The sequence below is a fragment of the Argiope bruennichi genome, chromosome X1 (genome assembly GCF_947563725.1).
Source record: "Argiope bruennichi chromosome X1, qqArgBrue1.1, whole genome shotgun sequence".
Classification (NCBI taxonomy): Eukaryota; Metazoa; Arthropoda; class Arachnida; order Araneae; family Araneidae; genus Argiope; species Argiope bruennichi.
In genome coordinates, this window is record NC_079162.1 from 105244991 (window position 1) to 105262191 (window position 17201).

The following is a 17201-nucleotide window of genomic DNA, read 5'->3' on the forward strand; positions in this document are numbered from 1 at the left end:
AATTGTCTCAGTTTTAAGAAAACAAGAAAAGAATTTGGAAAAAAAAAAAAAAAAGCAGATGAAACCGTTTTTTAAACATTATTATAAATTTGCTCCCTACCATGGAGCTGCTTTAAAAAAATATTTTTATAGAAAGCCATTGGATAGAAAGACATACATGTAACATTGATTAAATGTTAAGGAATTTCGGCGTACAAATAATATGCAGTTAAAAAAAAGTGTTGTTAAACAGCAACAAAATGAATGGCAAAGATTTTGATTTTAATTAAAAGTGTTTATTTTAATTAAAAATAAAAGTATTTTATAAAGACCTATTAAAGTGAATGATAATGAAACATTTTAAATCATGTCATAGAATTACTTTCCTTAATTGCTCATGTAGGTTTTTTGTTCTTTCAAATGATTTTAAATGCTTTATACCAAGGCTTTTTAAGCTTTTTTAATTCACGACTCTCTTGCTTTCGTGGGAGAAAAAGTGTACGATTTCATCAGGAAAAATATGTTGCAATCTCAAAGTTAAAAATAATAAAATATATTTATTAGAAAAAAGATTCAATCATCATAACAAATAAAAATTTAATTTAAATTTTTTTCGGCAAATATTTTTGAAGTATTTTAAAGTCAAAATTATAATCTAAAACAGTTTTACTCACAAATATTGAAGAAGGCAGAATGTTTTTTTCACACCTCTAGTATTATTTTGTGCCACCTCATTTGGGGTAGTCTCCCAAATATTAGTATGCCATGCATCTTGGAAAGTTTTCTGTCCGTCTCATACATTGTGATTAAATATTATTTGGTTTCATAATGCTATCTTTAGCTTTTAAGGAAAAAGAGGTAGCAAAAGGAAGTTTTTTTTCTTCCAACTTTAGATTTCGTATGATCGGCTATACAATAAATAAATAAATTAAAAAAAAACGTAATTTCCATCACAATATGGATAAACTCATTAATGGAAATCTTCACTTTTTTTAAAACGGATGATTTATTGCATCGAACACCGATAATTCTGATGTCACCTAGAAGACGATGGCATGATCTTATTTTGAGAAAAGAGTAGCTACTGTTTCTTTATCTTTTAATCTTGTCTTATTTTAATCTTTAAACATCCAATGGTTCGCTTGGTTTCGAAAGCTTGACGAAAATCTATTTTTAAATACCTTTAATACACCCAGATGCACAGAGTCTTAATCGCGGTTTAAGAGTTAATTTTTTAACCCTTAGAAGCTAACATATATTTCAAGACTGAAAAAAATACTCTAAATGACATAGAAAAACATATTTTATGTTGTTTGAGTCTATAAACTTCTGAAAAATGAAGATATCTACATTTTTATATAACCTCAGATCTATCTTTTATCCATTAATAAAATGACACTTCAAGATTTTAAGCAAAAATTTTCTATTCCTCTGTGACCAAGACTGACCGATTTAGTCACTTAACGACATAGTACTAAGCAAAGAATATTTTTGCTTCATAACTTATTTTGCATATCATTGCAAAACAGTTATCACAGATATAGAAGTTTTTAATACAGATACAAAACAGCTTATGCATAAATAAACTAAACTTTAAAACAATTCGAATTTCTGGACTTTTGATGCTTCATATATTTCCTTAAGTTTTTAAACGGTTTTGCAAATAGAAAATGTTTTGTTTTAAAAATAGAACCATTTTGCATTATTATTTGAAATCTCCTGTTTCGTTACAGCGTTGTATAGAATTGATTACATATTAATTTTATTGTATAGATTTGATCACATACTAATTTCTTTAATTTTTTTTCAGAATGAAGATCCCGTGTGAAAACACATAATGCCACCATGGAGAAGAAAGTAAAATATAACGTAAGAGATAATAAAACGTTCAAGAATTTTTTAATGCATCATCTTCTTTCAAACCTTATGATGGAAAATTTATTGAAGGCTTGAGAATGGAAACAATACAGGTAAAATTAAATTATTATCTGTTTATTGCTTATATTTTTATTAAATCATTTCAGATTCGAATGATAGAAGTTGAAGAAAATGCTTAATTTATTTTTAGTCTAGTCCATGCATGTTTTAAGGATATATATACTACTGTTACACTAAATCTTATAACAAACAATTTACACTGGAACTAACTATCCCAAAAGCAAGCATTTTTCCTATGATGCTTTTTAATTACTAAAAATATTTAGCATGAGATAAAAGATTCTGAAAATAGAATGCTTCCTAACCTATAGATATAGGATAAATATTTAAAAAGAAAAAAAAAAGAGTTGAATTCAATTTTTAAGGCAACTTGAATCTTTGACAATGTATCAGATACTTCTAATAGAATCCATGATTCATGATCTCCATGATTCTAAGGTCAGATGGAATTTGATATGATTGTAAACACTAAAGTGGGGGGGCGATAATTTTTATTTTATAGAATTTATCCAATAGTCTTCATTTTTTTTACTTTCAATGATTAAAAGAATAGAAAATAAATTTCAATTGAGTGTGCGCGAAGTTAGTTTTAACTAAAATTAAAACCATTTATATTCTAAATGTAAACAAGCAATTGAACTTTTTTTATCACATACATTTTGTTTTGTTGTATATTTGAAAAACTAAAACTGGTTTTCATTTTTTGTTGTTGTTGTTTTTATTTTGTTGTTTTAAGGGAACTTGCGCAATCTGGAATTCAATAGTTTACTTCTGAATGGGTCAAAGCGAATTTCGGTAAAATATACTTCAAACAATTTGAGCCCCTGTTTAGCCCATTCGTGTGAAGTTAGGGACATATGATGACTAATTCACAGATATAAGTATTTAATGAAATTATCGAGATTGCAAGTTTCGTTTGGAAAGGAATAAAAGAATTTTCTTTTTCAAAAAATATATCAGCTTAAAAAAGTAGATAATTTGAGACTAAAGTTTATAAATATAACTTACTTATAAAGAAAAATAGATTTAAGTAAGTTTCAGATGGTCACAACAAAACTTCCTTTCATTTGATACGTGTGCTACCAGTAAAAGTAACAGCGATCTTCCTGTATATAACTTTTCCAACAGTATTCTTTGCGTCTACGAAAATTTTTCCTCATAAATTTAGTTCTTGAATTTGGATATAATATCATAATCCACATAATTATAATCAATATTTAAAGTGATAAGTCTCACCTTTAAACATATTTACTTTCGCAAATCTAATTTTTCCAATTGTAAAAATTAATCCGTGTACAGTTATTTAAATAGGATTACATACACATGATTTCTTTGCTAAAGCGAATGAAATTGAAATTTTTTGAGCTATTAGTTTAAGTTTTAAGAAGGCAAATTTGATCACTCTTATTTTTGGCAAGATATTGACTTTTTTTTATTTACTTTTAGAATAATCATTTCAATTTATTGGAATAAAAATTAATTTCGCCTGATTAATCTAATCCATTGAACACTATTAACATCAAAAACGAGGGAAATTCTACTTTATTTTCATCATTTTCCTTCCTTTACAATTTATTGCTTATATAACATAATTTTGCATTTTCTCCTCCCTACTTCAGAGCAGATCGAAATTTATGAGATATTTTCAATATTTCCTAATAAATTCCATTTTAAATAAGGTATTTCTAAACGATTTATTCTTTTATTATCAATCTGTTTATGAGAATCACCTATATTGTTTAAAAAACACACACACAAAGAAAGATATTTCTTAAAACAGTAATATATTACGTATAAACTAAACATAATTTATTTGTTCTGTTCGAGATTGGTTCGAATTATAGTTATTTATTTTAAAAATCACCGTATTTTTACTTTAAGAAAAGGTGTCAGACTCTGAAATAATGAACTATTTACTTAGCAAAGACAGTATTTTGTATTACAATGACAAATTTGAAACAAGATTTCCGTTTTCTAAGAGCACATTTTTGAAGTAGGCTGATCTTTTCATGTTGCGCAACCGCTGGTGAGCATATTTAAGTATAGTTCATTGTAATTGGTTGATTAAATATTATTGACCAATGGAACTTTATATTATAAATTTAAGGTGTTACATGTGCCCACATAAGAAAATTTGATTGGTTACTTTAATTTAATACTAACCAATTAAAGTTAACATTGTATACGGGTATTTATAGGAGTTAACTTTGAAAAAAGGGCACCGCCCATGCATGTTTTGGGGAAAATGATGTCTCTAAAATTAAAAAAAAATTAAATTATTCATCCAAATTGATGTATTTTTATTGTTTGTGTATATTCTTGTAATTAATTATCATTAAGTTTGAATTGACATCGAAAATTACTTCACAAGCTGAAAGGTTTCATTACTGAGTGATTTGTATTTGTCTGAATGAAATACACCCAATTTATACACTTGTTTTTTCATTTATGTTCGAAAAAGATATTTCCTGTATTTTAAATGCATACTTTTATCACACATAAAAATCATGGTGAAATTTTTACATTTTGATATGGATGAAAATTTTTGAAAGTTGCAATGCTATCTCGTAGCATAAAACTACTTAAAATGTATGTTGCAGTTACTTATGAATCGATTCCTTAAAACCAGAATAAATTTAAGATCAGTTAAATAAATTAAGTTTAACATACGTGAGCTTTAAAATGTATGAAGTGCTTAACAAAAATCAAAATGCTGTTTTTAATTTAGATTATAAGCGGTTCGTTTGTTTGTTTATAGGATTTCGTTCGAATTCTTTGAATATTGAGTTTTCTTGATAAGCTATCGTATTAAAAACTTTGCATCAGAAAGGATCCATCTTTATGTAAAATGTTTGGAATGTTTTTCAAATTGAAAAATTAAAATGAAATTGGTAAAACATAAATTAGTTGTCAGAAAAAGACCGATGTCTTTTTGTAATTCTCAGTGAATAATTCTTGGACTTTCAGAGAATCAATTTTTATAGTTTCAAGTTAGCTAATTATAACAAGAAATACTGTATATTCTAATAACAACAAAAAAGTATTAATAATTAATTTGGAAGTTTTTCCTTCTCAATTGTTGTAATTCAAAGATTTTGCCCTTGATATGGAGCTCTCAACGGCGGCTGAAGAGAGGTGAACACAGAATGATTTTATTATTCACTAGAAGAAGAAAAGCTACGGCTTCTCTTTACTGCAAGGCAACTGATTTCCGCAGCCAGTACTATTTCACATAGAATAGCAAACTTTATCTAGGAATTTAACCTAGATCCTCGAGAACGTAAACCAACTTACCAATCAAAAGGCCGGAAATCTTTTTTTCAAATTTTAATGGTTTGCTCTTGTTTTAGTGTTATTCTAAATCGATTCCTTTGAAGAAAACAATATTTGAAAGGAAAAGTTTTGTTTAGAAAAATATTTCACTGCTTAAGTAATATAATCGTTTCAATCATTTTTTTTTCAATAGAAGCTTTTGCGGTAAACTTTATCGATAACTTTACAAAAATAATTCTGTTTCATATATTTTTACATTGTAATGTTGGTTAATGAAGTGACATAAAAGTATAACCCACTTCATGTTTATACATTACTTACTAAGAGATGTAAACTTTGAATTAATGAATATTGTTCGTTTTATTTCTTGCAGAATCTTAAGTTAAGCAGAGAATTGTATAAAAGTTCAATTCTATAATATTATAACTTATTTTTTGATTAACATATATTCCTTCATGTTTGAAATAATAATAAAAAAAATTAATAATGTAACAGAAATTAGCTTTAGCCTTCTTCTAAATTAAAAATGAAAAATTAAATATGTCAAGTAATTAGTCGTAGAAATACTCAAGAATTTGTAATTAATAGTCTCGGCTTTTAAAAGAGAATGACTTTAATGAATTTATAGAATGATAAATTATGACACCATGAAATTCTTAATGAAACCTTAAATCTTGAATGAAATTTAGAACATTAACAAAGGGGAAAGTTACATACAAACACATTGAACTGTTTTATGCTCCATTATTCATTCGACATTTGCCGAAAATAAACTGCATTCGTAATTCTTTTATGACAGTTTGACATCCTATAACAACAGAGCCTAAATGAACTAATTAATCATTATCTTTCGACGATAAAATGAGAAATCGTTTTCCCGTTGCTATTCATTTTTCAATGAAATCATGCTTTTGAAGACAGCCGCAGTCATTTATGTAGAATTAAAAATGTTCTCTTTTAGTTAATGAGAATTATTCTACGAAGAATTTTAAGCAAACATGGTCATTACTTTGCAAAGTAATAAATTACTTTTTCTTAATTATGAATCTTTTTTTTAATATTTATCATAACAAACAGATCTTGTTTCCATGTGTGTTTTTTTTTTTCATGGAATATATTTTCACCTTTAATTTCGGAATTTTTAAAAGACCTTGATAGCCATTTATTAATAATTTGTGGCTATGAATGCTTCATTTCTATATATTTTTATTGCTTATTTCATTAATTTTGAACAGAAACTCAAGAACCAGTGAGTTCTAAAAGTAACTTCATAATATTTTTAAAAGCGAAATTATAGTTCTTGGTTAAGAAGGTGCTTAGTTTAGGTTAAATATATACTTGCCTTCTTTAAATAATTTTTTAAGGAGCTGAAAAAAAAAATGCTTCACTAGCCTCGAAACATCATCTTTTAATGCCAAAGGTTAGAGGTTAATTAACAAGTTTGTAGTTAAAGTTCTACCGCTCTAAATAAGCAGACGCGGAAGATATATTTTTCTTGGATTAAATTTCGGCATTCTTTTGAAATTTAGCTCATGGACGAATTAACTTTTCTGCAATAGTTCTTACAAAAAATTAATTTTCTGCTCTTTGTCTTAATTCTTAACTGAGATTTATGTTTAAACAAAACGAATGCAATAAACGTAACAGAAAAAATAAGGCCTTTCATGAACTGAAAATATACAGTGACTGGGATACATGGCTCATGCAACTCTGAAGCAATGTACGCATTAGAGTGTATATTTTCTCATATTTCGTACTTTTCTATATAAAAACCCCTCTGTATAACGAATTTCTAGTTAAAAATCTGTTGTCTTTAATTCAACATATGTAATTATTTTTCTGCTATCGATTAAAAACAAAGAGAAGATATACTTATCACAGAATCTTGAACCAACTGCTTTTAAAGTTCTCTTTTAACCATCTTTTAATATTTTCTATATATCCATGAAGCTCTCTTTTAAAAAAAACATGATCATCATATAGAATCGATTAATAAATGAATTTGCACTATCCTATTATATTATTGGATACAATCATATAATTGAAATGTAATTAATGGATTAAAATTTTTCTTTCTCTTTCTGAATTTCTCTGCATTTTACACATCTTAAATAATAATTATGTCTGTATTTCCAAATTCTGCTCTGAAAGTCAATGATTTTAGCAGAAAAATCCATGAATTTAAAGGGAATGGGAACAAGTTATCTATTTTCTTATGAACATTTTTAAGAAAGTTTAAAATTATAGTAGACCATAAGCATTATTGAATCAAAACGTTCCAAATAAGCATTTAATAAGATTTCCTAAGTTTTATGGAATTGAAATGGTAACATTTTAAGTGATTTTTATTAATAAAATTAGTGATTTTTCTTGAAATAAAGTTTGGGTACTTGATATTGCTTATTATTTTATGAAATGTCCTTCTTACGGAAGAATATATATGCATGGATTGGAATTACATGCATTTTTACCTCTTTCCGTAAATTAGAAGCTTCACAAACGAATACAAAAAATAAACGACTCCAAAGTTATTCCAAGATAGATCACTAGTTTTATTTTTAAAAAATCATTTAAAATGTTAGAAATCTTATTAAAATTTTTATCTGAATTTTTTTAATTGAATAGAATCGTAAAAGTCTATTATAATTTTAAATTTTTAAAAAAATATATTATGAAAAGAAAAAAAAAAGAAAAACAATAACTTATTTGCACGAAACGAAATCACTTAATTCATTGATTTTCTGACAAAATATTACTTTTTAAGACACTTTCAAAAGTATTTATTCTATTCAAATACTTTTAAGAAATATTGCGTAGATTTGCATTCGTTTTCTCCTTAATGCTTTAACGAAGCACCCCCCCCCGAAAAAAAAATAATACCTACAATACAAGATAAAATCTCTTATGAATATGAATTCTGAAATAACAAATTTTATGTTACCGAATTTTCACGAAATATAAAAAACGGAAAAATTTTATTTCAATGCATTAATGCGAGTTTAAACAGTCTGGCATATCATCTGTATTCAAATATTCCAGAGGTGTGCTGACATAAAAAGAACTGATATTTATCATGTCTTTTCTAGAAATGAAAGAGGGAGGAAAAGAAAGACGCGAAAAAAAGAAATTTCGTAAAACTTTTATTGGAGTATCGTTTAGTGGTTTCATTTGCATGTGAAAAGGGAAGAAAGGGGAGGGTAATTGATGACCCTAATGTTGTTTTAATTGCTAACATAGTTTGAGATCTTTTAAATAGATATAGAGCTCTTCAAACATTTATTTGGGTTTCGTCGAAGGCTCAGCTCAAGTTTCCGATACATGCCATGAATGACAAAGCAAATGTTTTGGGGAAGATGAAAGCTTTTTTCCCGTAATGCTTATTATTATTCAACTTACAAATGTATTTATTCTTCACAATAGAATAAAACCGAACATTGTTGAGCTAACTACGTAAGATCTTGTTATATATATTTTAATCATAACAAATACAAATTATTCTTCACAATAGAATAAAACTGAACATTGTTGAGCTAACTACGTAAGATCTTGTTATATATATTTTAATCATAACAAATACAAATTTATTCTTCACAATAGAATAAAACCGAACATTGTTGAGCTAACTACGTAAGATCTTGTTATATATATTTTAATCATAACAAATACAAATTATTTAGAAGTAAATATGGTGTTTTTTCTCCACACCTTATAGTTTATTTTTTGAAGTAACTAAATGTTCTGAAAGGTAATCCGCAAATGTATTTAACAGAAAATCGAGACTTTTTGAAATTCCAGATTTTGCATTTACATCTTGATTAAATTGTTCGTTATCAGAATGGAAAGTTCTGGAGCCGTAGGAAAGAAATAAAGACAGTAATGCTAATAAATTTATGCCAATTTGTAATGCTGATTATAAAAGAATTTAAATAGAAGCTAATACCATTAAGAAATATGTAAAAAACTACGCATTTTTTTCGATATTTATTTTGTTATTTGTAATTAGTGTAAATGCTTGGATTAAATATTATTTTGGAATATTCATTTCGGTTTGCATGCATTTCTTTAGAATTAAAAAAAAGTAAGAATTTTATTATTGCAGTTGCATGAAATTTATACTTTTCTGTCTTCATTACAACGCAATTTCTTTTATAAATTGCATCATATGATATGATTTATGAAAAACAAAATTGCAAGAGTGTTTATTTTTAATATAATATCGATGGACATTTCTCTTAACTACTTTTTAAAAATCCGGAGGATTAACAAATCTATTTCTGGTTCTATGCAAAAGCTACTTCTTCGCAGATTTCTCTTAGCACGCATTCCTTGTTTAAAAATGCGTTAGGCCCAATGCGATGGAAGCGATTTTGTTGTTGTTCCGCAGTTAATGAACTGTGTTTTCATGCAAGAGTTACAAAAGTCTTTAAGAACGAGAATATCTTTAAGAAGTCAAAATGTTCGTTCGGATTCTCACAAAATAATGGTTGCCTGATTCAGATAGGCCATCTTTTCTCCGTTAGGAACTTTTTTCACTGACTTGCTATCGCTCATGTATGTCATTAACTGAGACAAGATCCGTTATTAAATATACATTAGAGGGCAAAACATGGGCAACTGGCATGGTCTCTTCTTTTCTCGTGCACATTAAATGAAAAATATTCACTACATATCTTGTTCTTATTCCCATTTTTGTTGGGCATGAAACGAAAGGAACACCCATCCAAAGCGGACCAATCGGAATATCGTGAGCGGTACAGTCACGATTCGTTCAACTGCGAATCTACTGATTAAAGAAGAAGTAAAAATGAAGAAAAAAAAATACTTGTGACTGATATCAAATCTGGAGTAAATGACATGCAGGAAATCGTGACTCATGCTGTGTAATTGAAATTGGGATCGACTGTTCACGTTAAATACTGGGATTCAGGTTTCGATTAAATCTTCATTGCAACTGTTAACAGTATTTTGTATGCATTGATTCCACTACATTCTACTTCGGAGAGATCCGACAAGAGGTTTCTGGTACGAAGGGGAAAATGATATTCGTGGTCACGAAAGGAAAAAGTAATATTTTTCTTTAAAAAAAAAAAAAAAATTCTTAAATAACAGAGGTGTAGAACACGCGGGTTATTGTTTTTCAGCGAGAACCATGAAATTCCACAATAAACAAATCTTTAATATTTTCTTTATCACATTTAAATGTGTTTTCGAATGATACCTTTTTAGAAAACAGTAAAAATTCCTTATTTATAATATTTGCATTAAATAATTACTAAATTGATGACTTTAGTAGCAATTATTCCTCTGGCTGGGATATTAAAATATTATATTTCTAAAATTTCTTTTACAAAGATGATGTGAGCGTTTCTGTGAAAACAGATTAAAAAAAAAATATTGATTGTAAGCCATAATCTGAAAGCAAGACTTCTGTTTAGCAATCTATATCTTATCATTAGTCGATAAATAAACAATCGAAAGATAACAAAAATAATTAAAAACCAGAATCAATGTAAATTGGCGTGAAAAATTGACAATCTTGTTTAAATACAATTATTTAATTAATAAATCAATAATTTTTGAAAAATCGAAATTTCTTTTGATTAGAAAGTAATTAAATTATTGACTTGACTGAGAATTCATTCTGTAAATATCTGGATTTTGTTGACAATTCATCAGTAATGTTTTGAAATCTGACAGTAAAATTAAAAGAAATTCGAATTTTATGCCTTTATCATAGAATTAAATTACATTATTTCCGTTCTCAGCCAAAACTTTTTGCTTGCCTAATTTTAAGAAAGATTTTCTTTCTTAAAATTGATTGAGATGCGCAATACATAATTAAGATTCCTAAAACTTTTATCAAGGTGCGTTTTAAGATTGAAAATCTTATTTAATTCTCTCTCAATTCAATCGTCTGCTTGTTTCGCTTTCCAAAAATTTCCGGTTCATTTGGAGAGGTAAAATATCCATTAATAAGTAATCAAATATTTTTTTATTTCATTTGAAGTCACGATTTTAAACATTATGGAGATAGTTATCGTATTTTTTAGTCTCCAAAGTTGTTATTTTTATTTTGCCTTGTGGGTGCTTTTGTGATAAGTTTTGGTTATAAAATATATTCCCAATTTAACCTTCAATCTGCATTTAAAAATAAAAAAAATTTCATAAGCTCAACGAATATAATATTTTAATGTATCTTGATTCTGATAGCTAAAAATTGCTTGATATTTAAAAATGTATTTTCTACCCCCCCCCCCCCCCGACTAAAAAAGACTCGTCAAATCAAGGAAGGTTTAGAATCAACAAAATAGCTTATAAATTGCCAATATTTTAAATGAAGAGCATTTAAAGATTTTTTTTAAATTTTTGGTTTAAAGTACCGAAAACTATTATGTGAACTATTTTTAGTGTTTTCAATGATTACAAATGTCTTATAAGTAAGATAATTTTAGGGAAATTTTTTTCTTTTTAATTATATATATATATTTCTTTTTATAGCGGAAAAAGTCAGATAGATGAATTGATAAATAATAAATAAGGCAAGAGTATAATTCCGAGCTAAGTATTTTTATTGGAATTGGTGATAATCGTATTAAATGTATAGAATCATTGAATGAAATAAAAAAAAAAAAATCGAAGCTTGCCTATAGTGTGAGATAAATTTGCAAGGAATAATTTTGATATCAGAAGAAAAAGGATTTTTTTTAAAGTTTCTTTTCAATGTTCTTTTAAACACACAATATGTCCCATTTAAACAAATTAGAAAGTTTAAACAAATGAGAATTCATCGTATAAAAATACAAGAAAAAAGAGGAAGAAAATAGAAAGGAAAAGAATGAAACAGAAAAGAAAGAAAAAATCGCAGCGCGAAAAGAAAGATAGCTCTGAAAAAGTTGTATGCATTTCATTTTTAGAAATCATGCTGAAGCTATTCCTAAACAGCGGTACAAGATGGCGTTGACGATCATCTTTTTATTGCATAATAAATTGGTAGCTATAAAAATAAATTATCGCTCTTTAAATTGTTTGGGAAGCTAAAATAATATTCATTCAGAAATTACATAGACACAGTCAAGATATTCTATTATTAGCAGCACTTATTCAAAGAGGAATTAAAAAAAAAAAGAGTAAAAGTCGTCTTATATCCTAAATACGGGCCAGGCAACTTTCATTCTAAGTAAAAACAAAAACAGCCGTAAAGAAAAAGAGCGAATCACACACGTGCCATTTGTAAATCATAGAGCTGTCTCAACGATAAGCTAACACCTAATCTAACGAGGGCTATTAACACGCGCCAATTGAATTTCCACTTGTTGCAATACAAATTGGAAGCCATAAAAATAAATCACTAGCCCACGGAGGAAACGAGCGAGTGCGTCGGCTGCAGCACGTCCAGTGGCGTGCGAAGCCTCCGTAAATAACGGAAGCTCCCCCCCCCATTTTTAAGAGACTTTTTTGTGATTAATTTCCAAATTTATCAACCGTGGCGTATTAAATAGATCAGTTAAAAACATGAGAACTCTTTGACTTTCATATAACTCAGATATGCATTATTATTTGATACGAATTTGAATGCTTCCATAGCACGCAACACATCCATCGTGGGTTGCACGAGGGAAAAAAAGTGAAGGAGGGGGGACCTACAAGCACAAGCATTTTCACACAAAGGCACTCATTTTTTGAATCGTGATTAGGCTTTCACGGAGAAAAAGAAATTTCAAAGGCTCACTCGATGCCGTCTCATTCTAGTATTTCTTGAAATAAAGTCAGTCTAGGAAAATAGTTAGAGAATAATAGTGTTTATTCTTTCTGTCGTTCTTTATATTATTTTCTGTTACATAATGCTATCAATTACTAAATTTTCTGACATAAATAGAGAACCAAAAATAAAGTTTTTCATAAAATCTTTAGAAGTTATCTTAAAATGATGACTACCTAGCAATGTAGCATTGTGTCGCAACAACATTTTTGCCAATAATGCTTTATTATATTTAAATATAAATGGAAATATGTTCGTTCGTTTTTATACAATTTCTAAATTTTTTTTTTATTTGTGGATCAAATTTGTCCGAAGATTTCTTCTCCAGTAACTGATGAAATTCTGATTTTCATATGCAAAAACTTTGAAATAATTTGTGTTTCTAACTTTAATATTTTCGACTTTGCAGGCGTTGAAATATGTATATATTTTAACTTAGTTTAATCATGCAAATAAAATTACCATATATTTGAAATGAACTCTTGTCTTACAAACTTTTACTATGCATAATTTTATTACAGAAGGTCTTAGGATTTTACCTGATAAATAAGAAAACAGAAGACAAAATTTTATTTTAATGTAAAATTTATTTGAGTTAGCTTAATTTTATTGGTAATGAAAATTAAAATAAATGATATTTGATTATTTTTTATTTCACTTATTGAACAAAATTATTATTTAAAAAATAAAAGTATACTATTGTAAAATATTGAAAGAAAAAAAAATCTATAATTGTGAAAAAAGAAGAGAAAAATTGAATTTATAAATGCTTCAGAGAAATCAAAAATGTTGCTGAATTTAAAATAATGAAGATTAGTTATAATTGCTTAAGAAACAATTTTCTTGCGTTGTTGTTGCGTTTAAAAATGTTTCAGCTTTAGTAATTGTAAAGTGTAAAAATTTATGTAATTAAATCAGAATGGGTTTAACGAAATTTACAACAAATATTTTATTCCAACGAGGAATAATTAATACATATATAAGAAAAATGTTATTTTAATATACTATACAAAAGAATCTTACCTGATTGGAAGGAAAAAAAAAACATATCTTCTATATTTATCCATTAAACTTCAGGCAGATATAAATTTTAGAAGATCTATATCCTTAAAATAAAAATGAAAACATATAACAACGGCTTCTAGATCCCAACTTCGAAACATTTTTTAATCATTACTTTTCTCTTCTGCGAGGAAAACAAGTAAAAGATAATTCAATCTTTAATATATCGATGGAATCAATGATAAAAAAAAAAGTCACTTCAGAAATTTTGCAGCCAATAAATACATTTTTTTTCTTTTGCTGATATTTGGAAAACCATACAAAATCGAAACATTTTCAATACATTTCCAAAAATAATTTTTTTTCTAGAGCCCAAACTAACGCGTCTTTCCAGTTATGATTTTCTCTCTGTTGTGGCAATGGTCTAAAGGAGACAACGGGGTAATGCTGATATAAATAGCCCACATAACCTTTAAACCGCAGGAGGTGACACAGGGAGATCACCCTCCCTTAAATCATAACAACGCATAGAGCAGTTGGAGTCCTTCCTAAAAGAACGTTTTGCTAATACTTTTCAAAAGGCAATTGTCAGTGACAATGTTCAAAGCGGAAACATATGTCATCTCCTAAGACCCCGATTTCTTTTGAGCAGACCGAAGATGACACATGTTGGGTACAAGAGACAAACTATACTTATCCTTTTACCCTTTTGTAGTTTGGGCGGCAGGATTGTGGTTTTAGGAAATAAATCGCCAATTCGAGGGCGGATAAGCTTGTAAAGGTGATGAGCTCTAAAGGAGCCCCTTTGAAACAAACTAAAAAGAATAAAACCATGTATTTTAGCTTCTGTTTCCACCACACCTCCAGCTCGTGCTTTCATGCCATAAAAAAAGGGGGGGGGGATTGAAGCGTGTAAGAAAAGTAGTAGATTAGGATAACACATTTTAAAGATTGATAAGTTCAGTGAATACGCTTGGGTGAATTGTAGACAAGTACCCCATAAAAAAGAATTATGGGCGAAAGGTGACAGATAAAGAGCTTAAGTAATATACCTGTAGGGGGATGAATGCAATTACTTGTATCAACAAGAACGTAGGTAATGATTTATAGAGCTTCAGTCCGGGGATTTCTTTTTTTGATGCATGAAAGTTGATAGGTATTGTATTTTAATTTAACAAGCGTAGTTTTCGTCCTTCGATGATTATTCTTGGCGCTTGTTTCAAAGGCTCCGCAGTAACAGCTTCTCTTAGGCTTAATTTAATTTAGTTATTTTATCATCCCGTTTTGAAACTACACGAATATTTTGCGGCGCTGGAGTTAGGAAATTTATCAATTATAATTTTTGTTCTTCAAATTAATCAAGTGATTTTTACTTACTATAAAATGTTACTGTTTTAATAAGACCAAGACCCACATTTTGAGAAAATTAATAGTTTATAAAGCTATCACCAGGAATTAAATCAATCAGAATTTTAATAAGATTTTTATTTATTTTTTAAAACTAATTATGTTTAGGCAAATATATATATACTGCTGGAGTATTTCCATTTTCACATATTTACGGTTTACAAAGAAAGTAAAGAAAAGTGTATTAGAAATATGTATTATTAATTCAACCGATGATAAATTTTCAGAAAGATTATTTTATATTATGATATAATTAATATGGAGTCGAAAATCTAAACCAGATGCTAAAATTGTTTGGGTTTTCATTGAATTTACACATTTTCTTCTTTGTTGCATGATTTATTACCTTATTTTTACTTCTCGCACCCACACAGCTTATTTATTTTAAATAACGCAACTAAATTTCATAAAGTATTCGAAATAAGTTAAATTTTATTTATTTATTAATTTTGCCTATTTGTAATCTGTTTGATTAATTCTGTCTATTCTTTACTGCCACATGGGTTTTTCCTAGCATTTCCGTACTCTGGCTGCCGTAATACCGAACTTCGAAACCATCTGCACAAATTTTTGTTGTCCAAATCTGAAGAAAGTAAGCCTTGATTGGATATAATGCCATAATTTTTAAATTCCGCTGAACATTTATAAAAGGGGAAATGCATGCAAATATTCGGAAATTTCACTTGAAAGACTTTGAAAATAAACACGAAAGGAACCAAAATTTTTCAGACAACGTTCTGTGTGTGATAAATGCAGATTTTCACAACAAACTGAGAGAATTATACAGCTTTATGTCTAAAAAAATTAATATTTGTTGCTTTCACGATATCGATTATACATAAATGTCGTTTGCTAGAAAAGAATGAAAAATGACTACTTTAATTTATAAAAAGCCCCCTAGAATTAGTAGAGACAGGTTAATTATCATATTTGCCTTACTTAATCAGCAGCCAAGTCTTCGCTAAAAGTGAAGCTGTGTCTAATGACTGAAATAATTGTCCCTTCTGTGCAGAGCTATAATTGGCCGTGACCTCCTAATTTAGTCCCTCTGATGTCGTAGACATTTCTGCATGATAATTTGAACATCTTGTCCAGACAGGGAAAGGGAGGAATCGCAAGCAACCATCTATTTTGATGATTGTTCTCCCCTCAAACCCATTCCAATGCCATCCCTTGTTATTCACCCTCGATTCCGACGTGATCCGAATCCCACTTTTCCTATTGGATTACGCGGTGGTTACAATGGTCTGGAACAAGGAATTACCATTCCCATCCCCAAATCTTCATCTGCATTGATATTGGCAGGAATTATTGATGGGGCGGATCAAGCCCTGAAGACAGATGACATAGTCTCGGTCACGCGCCTCGACACGTGTTCCAGATGTCATTGGTTACTTACCAAAACTGTCAAACTGTTCTTCCGTTGTGCCCATTACATCCATGGCACTCTTTTTCCCCGTCTGTGGAAATAGGGGAGAGGGTGAATCTGCAGATTCTGGGTCATCAGCATTTGCAGCTGGAAAAAAAACTGTTCCAATACAATTTACATGGTTATCGCCAAGATTTATGAGCAAGGGTAAACATGGATAATTAGGGATAGCAGAAAAATACTTCCATCAGTTATCACCTACTATACGCATTTGAAAATGAATGTATGTTTCACATGTAAGGCACCTGATGAACATTCAGCAATAATGCGCAAGCGAGAAATTAAAGTAAGATGTAAATGCATTTAAATAAATAATATATGAAAAGACCATAATCCAAATAAGCCAATTAAATATATAGAGTTCATTAAGATTTTTTCTAATAATAAGAGCAAATAGAGAGGGAAAATACTATA

At 28.6% G+C, this 17201-nt stretch overlaps 1 long non-coding RNA gene across 4 annotated transcripts in view; it reads left to right on the forward strand.

Annotated features, from left to right (window-relative positions):
• Positions 1 to 17201, forward strand: part of LOC129958618 (uncharacterized) — a 246249-nt gene that overhangs the window by 200080 nt on the left and 28968 nt on the right. For all 4 annotated transcript variants that reach the window (XR_008783268.1, XR_008783266.1, XR_008783267.1 and 1 more), the window contains exon 4: positions 1790 to 1949. This is a non-coding gene — a long non-coding RNA (uncharacterized LOC129958618). The remainder of the gene's footprint in view (positions 1 to 1789; positions 1950 to 17201) is intronic.